Source organism: Protopterus annectens, chromosome 8.part0 (genome assembly GCF_019279795.1).
Source record: "Protopterus annectens isolate FY-2018-M chromosome 8.part0, PAN1.0, whole genome shotgun sequence".
Classification (NCBI taxonomy): Eukaryota; Metazoa; Chordata; order Ceratodontiformes; family Protopteridae; genus Protopterus; species Protopterus annectens.
In genome coordinates this window covers 912,086,174-912,093,673 of record NC_056741.1, presented here as the reverse complement: position 1 = coordinate 912,093,673, position 7,500 = coordinate 912,086,174, and positions in this window count along the sequence as shown.

Here is a 7,500-nt window from a genome sequence, read left to right as displayed (position 1 = left end):
CTCTGATTTCTTTTGGAATTATAGTAGTAAACTACCAAGTATTACATTCTTGGAGGGGGGCGTTTTAGGAATGTTTACCAATATTCAGCCATTCTCATATCAGCTAATGGTGACTTTGGCGCTGTCTTCTGTGGTTTCATATTTGCCATGTGTCCTTACTCTCACCGTAATGTTTTAATTTTAGATAAAGAGCTAACCAGCCTTTAGAAAGATAATGAAGTTTGACTTGAGTGCTCTGGGTTAGTCTGTCAGGAATATTGGTTGAGCGAATGAGTGTAACTAAGGAAATGATTTTTTGAGCAAGGATACAGGGTCTGAATTGTCTAGACACAGTAAAGCCTTGTTAAGTATAATTCTGGTGTTTGCAAAAAAGGAATTACTAGAAAATGGAAATCCAAAATCTAAGCCAACTGCACTTGAAGTAGTAAACATTATAACAGAGAAAAAAGAACAGGAAGTGAGATCTTTAGAAAATGGTAGAGTAAATTACATAGAATAAATGGAAATTGTGGGAACAATACATGCAGAAAAAGGTTTTGGAGGAGGAATGAGTTTTAAGCAAAGGTAAGAACTGAATAACTTATGTAATGGTGCTAAGATTTTACATCACATCTATTGCTATATATCTTTTAATATTTGTAAATGTAAACTTGTTAATATGGTTTGATTACTTTTATATAAATGCAAGCGTGCCTATGACACAAGTGATAATTCAATAAAAGTGTTTAAAAAACTAACAACAAAAATTATAAAGCTATAAGATGAGGTGGACAGATGGATCTAGAAATAATCTCCTAAATAAATGAGAATTTGTGGATAAGGGTATCACTTGTTAAGTTAGATAAATTAAAGCGATAATATTTTCACAAGGTCTTATTTTCCTATAATCTTTTGATATATATACTTATGTCAATAAACTAAGCTGTATGTAATGCCATTAAGATGTTATTAACATAAAGACAGGAAACATATTACACAGGGTTACTAAAGAGATCTTGGTGAGGACCCTTCAGAGTAATACTATGACTGTCACACATACAAAGGATGTTTTATAGACATTAGTTAAAAGCAATTCAGTATAACCAGACTGACAGATCTTAAGGATCTCTTGCATCTGAAAAATATCAGTGTTTGTGAAATTACTGACACTTGCTTTAAATGTCAAGAAAAAAACTCTCTCCATATCGGGCTACTGCACCTACTGTGTCTTTAGGCCCGATGGTAACCGACATGGCATCTCCATATTTGTCAAGGATCATATTACCTTCAGACAGATCCCACAATCAGAACTCATAGAACTGCAGATCACTGTAAATACACCAAACAACTAACTCCATTATTTAGGGAGACTAACAACCCCACAATTAACCAGTGCATATACACTCCAATGTAGGGTATGCCCAGAAGTTCTTGGACTTAATTACCAATAACTCCCTGGAAGAGATAGTTATCAAACTCATCAGAAGAAATACAATTCTATATCTGGTTATCATTAATATGACTTCTACATGTACTATTTCCCTGTCTCTCCTTGCCCGGTTAACTTTTACCATAATTTTGTGACATTTGCCTTCAAAATATTCAACGATTCTAAAACCACCATCTTTGACTTCAAGTGGACAAGCTGCATACAATTATATAATGAAACCACAGCAGGCAGTTTCATAAAGGAGTTATACACCCACTTGGATACATGCTTACAATTGACAATCCCAAGCAGAGCAAAATAATAATTTGAAATTCAAAAACAAACTACCCTGGTGGTCCACCAACATAAATTAACTTTACAAGAGAAAAACTTCTTAAATTATACAGCAGATCCAAAACTCCTCATAACAGGGATAATACATAAGAAAAATATTACTATGGAATTGAAAAATAAGCTAAGGATATCTATAAGTCTTTATTTAGCTATGTTAAGAAACTAAGAAACAATATCTAACAATATTCAGAACTTATCCTAAAAGTGACTACCCACTCTGACCCAACAGATACCTCCAATATACTAGAAAACAAGTTTTGTGCAAACTTTAGCCCCAAAACCTCTATCCATACTGCACATATCATAGAATCCTTTATACCCTGTATTATCACCAAGGAACATGTTTTGAAAGTGCTGGCAAAGACCAAAATAATTTTTCCATGGGATATTACAACATATCTAGATGTTGAATAAATAGCCCAAACATGCACTTGCTAAACCTGTCTTCAAATTCTTTAATCTAAAGTTATTCAGAGGATTTGTTCCTATATTATGGCATACCATAGCAGCGATGCCCCTCCAGAAGGGTGGCCCACCCACAGACCCCAGTAATTGTTTACTGATCATAACCTGCAAAGCTATGGAGTGCATCATAACCAACCTCACCAATTTGGATATAAAAAAAATCATTAGGATAGACCTTCAACAGTTTAACTTCATCAAAGGGAGATCCTGCTTATTAAATCTAGTTAACTTTTTCAAGATAGTCAAACAGACTGTTGTTAGTGGTCATACTGTTCATACAGTGTACCTTGACCTACCCAAAGCATTTGAAACCATAGCCCATGTAGGCATTGTATGTAAGCTAAATGATTTAAATACAGATCCTTATATGGTAAGAGGGGATAGCAAGCTGGCTAAAAGACAGAATCCACGCAGTTTGTGAGCCTCATTTGAAAGTATGAAGGTAAACAGTGGAGTTCCAGAGCTCGGTATTTGGAACTCTTCATTTTCATAATTTGTTTTCCTGATCTCCGGACTGAGGACTAGAACAAGCTGGACCTCTAGTTAATTAATTTTGTACATGACTGCAAACTAAGCATTATTGTCAAGACTCCCTCTGACACCTGTACCCTTCAAAAAGAATTTTCCTAAGTTAATACTTCCTGAAATAAAAATGGGTTCAAATTAAATGTGGAAAAGTGTAGTATAATTTCACTTGGCAAACCAATAATATAGGAAATATTCTACTACTAAAGAATGATGTAGTCAAAGACCTGAGTAGATGGGTTGACGATTCCCTCTCCATCAATTATCACGAGACAAATGTGATCAGAAAATCCTTACTTATCATCTAACAGGGGTGTATCATTTGGATCTAAAGACAGCACTGTTCCCTTACATGTAACATTGATTAGACTGATTATAGAGCACACTGCCCCTATCAGGATGTACCTCACTTGGAATATCAACCAAGATTCCTAACAAAGAAGATTTCTGACTTTAAGACCTACAAGTTACCAAGAAAAGCTAGAAGTTCTATCCCTTTATTCAGTATCATATAGGTTCTTGAGACATGATCTGTGTCTCAGCTATCACACCATTTGAAGCCCAGTTGTCTTTGCTCTACTATATTTCTACAAGTCCAGTGGCTTAGCAAACACCAGAAACAAGGATATAAATCTGTAAATAAATGGAATGCAATGTAGAGATAGATTCATTATGCAGTGCCTTATCCATCTCTGAAATAAACTGCCCTTTTAGGTTAAACAGTGCAATACATTATCATCCTTGCAAAAGAACCTAGATGACAGGATAGGTATTCTCAAATTTACCCTGGTATTAACTGGCCTAGCACTTCTTCAGAAAGTGGATACAGCCTGAGGGTGGCAATTGCTAAGGTGCTTATGTCTACAAGATTAAATTATCAGACTCTAATAAATCCTATGAAAGTGTATCAAATCTGGCATGTGATATTAAAAATTATCCAATCTGTAATATTTTCTAAAGTGGTTAGAACTCTAAGTGGATATTTTATAAATCAAAGACCATCACCATCTTAAAGCAAGTTATAAAAGTTATCACACCTGGCATGTGATGTCTTTCATCTGACCACTTAACTTCTTACAGTACTTTTCATAATATAACCCAGTGAGATGGACATTACTTTCTGGTATAAATGGTCTTATCTAACAACAGATGAATAACCAGCTTCTTAGCTTTCCTGCAAAGAATATGTGTGCATACACACACACACACACACACACACATATATATATATATATATATATATATACAGAGAGAGACACACACACACAATCAGTTTTATACACACACACACACACACACACACACACACACACACACACACACACATACACACACACACACACACACACACACACACACACACGCACACACACGCACACACACACACACACACACACACACACACACACACACACACACACACACACACATGCACAGTTATCTCATGCTGTCCTTATATACCATGACACCATTTACTGCGCACTACATGCCTACTCATTCTTTGGAAATGTCATGGCTACTGGCAGGGTCCTTTTGATCACAGCTACATTGCATGGACAGGGCTTTTTGTTCAAATCCTTACCCATAGTTCTCTGCCTGATTGCACAATATATAATGGAGCCATTACAGGAGATCTCTATGTGCAAGTTGTAGTACATTTACTCTTTTACTGCACCTGCTATGGATATATTGCTCTCCACTATAGTAATGAACAATAACACAATTTTTCCCAATCCCATCTCTATGTGACACAAGAATGCTAGCCTATAATATCACTTAGCCTTTCCTCCCCTCCTACTGACTAGACCATCTGAATCTGAAAGAGTGTCAGGTGACCCAGAGGTGCTGGTATCATGGCCGGCCTTAGGCATAGGCGAACTAGGCGACCACCTAGGGCACCATAAAAGCTGGCATCATAAAGGGCGCAAATTAAGTGAGTTAGCAAACTTTAATTCTCTTCACTTTTCAGCTGTAGCATTGTGCCCTCCCGCACTTCCGTAATTAAAAGCATGATTCATCCACCACGCATGGGCGCTGGAACCATAGAGCGAGAGGAGGGGGGAGGGAGCAAGCGAGTGAGCACCCCCCCACCAATTTTACAGCAGTAAGACCTATAGGATCTATGCGCACATTGCACGCTAACATTCAAACACAAAAGTACCCAGAAAGTAAGCTCCATTTTATGCAGGCTGAGGTGTTCATGTACTGGAAGGAAGCTCCGTTTTTATGCAGGCTGCGCTGGTCTGGAAGGAAGCTCCGTTTTTATGCAGGCTGAGGTAAGGAGTGTGTGTATGCGAAGTTCCGTTTTGTTATGCTGAGTGCGTGATATGCAGCCAAGACAGGTTGGTTTAAGTTTACCAAGTAGCTTTTTTTATGGTGTGGACTTGAAGCAAAAAGCATCCTTAGTTTCTTTACAAATGCACTCACTGACAAAGAAATGTAATATTGTCTTAGCAATTCCTTATCTATACAGGTAATACTGCATATGTCACTGTACTTGTCTAAAAATCTGTTCACCCACTAAGAGTATAACCCAGCAAGCTGGGGTAGTACAACATTTGGTGCTATAGCCTCTACACTAGCGGGTCTGGGGCTCAAGCATGGTGTATAAATGCTGAGTTAATTAAATAAATAAATAGACAATATGCATTATTTCACCAGAATATGCATAACTGTAACAGGCAATTTTATTCCTATGATGATAACATTCTTCAAAGGGTAGGATATTTGGGTGAAGATAATTTGTCTTACTACCTGAACAGACACACCACTTCTGTCTCTATTTGTATGCCCAACTGTTATACAAATGAACAAAGTATTTTGCCTCCTGCAGAACAGAATGCATTCAGTGTTACCTCTCAACTGTACAGATTTTCACAGAATGTCCAGATTTTTGCCTCATATTTTTAGTCTGTTCATCATAAAATTTCTGATTTTCGGGCAAGTCACTGGGATGATCTGTGTACTGAAGCCACTAAATAATGGTGTATATTAGAGCTTCAGAAAAAATGTGTCCTCAAACTCAGCCTCTCCATAGGCTACGTACCCATAGAGTGGTGCACAGCAATGGTTATTCCACTCCACAAAGGTGGAGCCATAACAGACCCTGGGAACTATTGCCCTATAAGCCTGACCAGCTCGGTCTGCAAGGTTATGGAGCGCATCATCATGGAACTCATTAACAGAGACATTGGGAACCTCCAAACACTAGACCCTACCCAGTTCGGCTTTGGTAAGGGCAGATCATGCCTCCTAAACCTGGTGGACTACTTTGAGACAGTTACCAAGGCTATAGATGAGGGAAAAGGTGGTACACAGCCTACCTAGACCTCCCAAAGGCCTTTGATACCATCCCCCATTCTGGTATTCTAGACAAGCTCACCAGCCTGAACATAAACCTCTACGTCACAAAATGTGTAGCCAACTGGCTCATGGACAGAACCCACATGGTGAGAGTTGTGGGAGCTAGGTCCAACTCTAAACCAGTTACAAGTGGCATTCCCCAGGGTTCAGTCCTAGGACCCCTCCTGTTCGGCATATACTTCTCAGAGGTACAGGCAAGCACAGGAGGACTATGGCTGACCAAGTTCACAGACGACTGCAAACTAGGGGCTAAAATTGACTCTCTGGCTGACACAGACATCCTCCAAAAGGGCCTCACTGAGACAGATACCTGGTGTCAAAATCACGGCCTCAAGCTAAATGTGAAAAAGTGCATAGTCATCCCCTTTGGAAAAAACAAAGTACCCACAAACTGCCACATAGGTGGTAGTCCCCTAAATACGGAAAATGTAATAAGGGATCTGGGGACCCAAGTAGATAGTAATCTCACCTTTGATAATCACAATGCCAAAGTGGTTAGAAAATCCTTCTACGTGGCCCACCTAATCACAAGACGTCATTGTGCCCCTCTACTCATCACTCATGAGATTCATCATAGAGTACAATGCCCCATTTGGGATGTACCTTACAAGACACCTGCAACAGCTGGAAAGACCACAGAAGTTCCTCACCAAGAGGATCACTGGCCTCAAACAGATGCCCTATGCAGCTCGACTGAAGAGACTCCAGCTGTACCCAGTTGCATACCGCCTACTCAGAGGTGATCTCTGCCTGATATACAAGGCCATGTCCAACCCAAAATTGATGGACATGCTCCACCTAAAAAAATCTTATTCCCTTGAGCCACAAGCTCTAGGGATCTAAACCTCACCACAACAATAAATAGGACATGCTGGAGGGATAAATTCCTGTCCCAGAGACTTCCCATGCTTTGGAACAGGATTCCAATCTACATTAGGCAGAGCTCCTCACTAACACTCTTCAAAAGAAACCTTGACGAGTGGATGGGGAACAGAAAGTTTACCCCAGGGATCACTTCAGGGGCTCTGCTGGACAGAGGCACAGGGAACTAATCTATGGGCGTGGTGAAAGCCAACACATTCTGGCTAGGCTTATAAATGCCTTCAGGCAGATAGCCTAGTACCTACCTATGAACCTATAAGACAAACCCTGTTATTCTAGCAACTTTCTAAGTTTAAAAGAGCAATATTTAAAATCTGTCCCTATTTTTGGCCTTTTGTCCCCCATTTATGTCATGCTTTGTCCAGATTTTTTGCATTAAGAGGTTGAGAGGAATTTGTCAGAATAACTTGCAATCGTCTTAGTAGTTCAGTAACAGCAGAAAACAGCTGTATACAGATTTCTCTAGAGTCCCATCTATACACACTGACTACTAGTTTGGAATG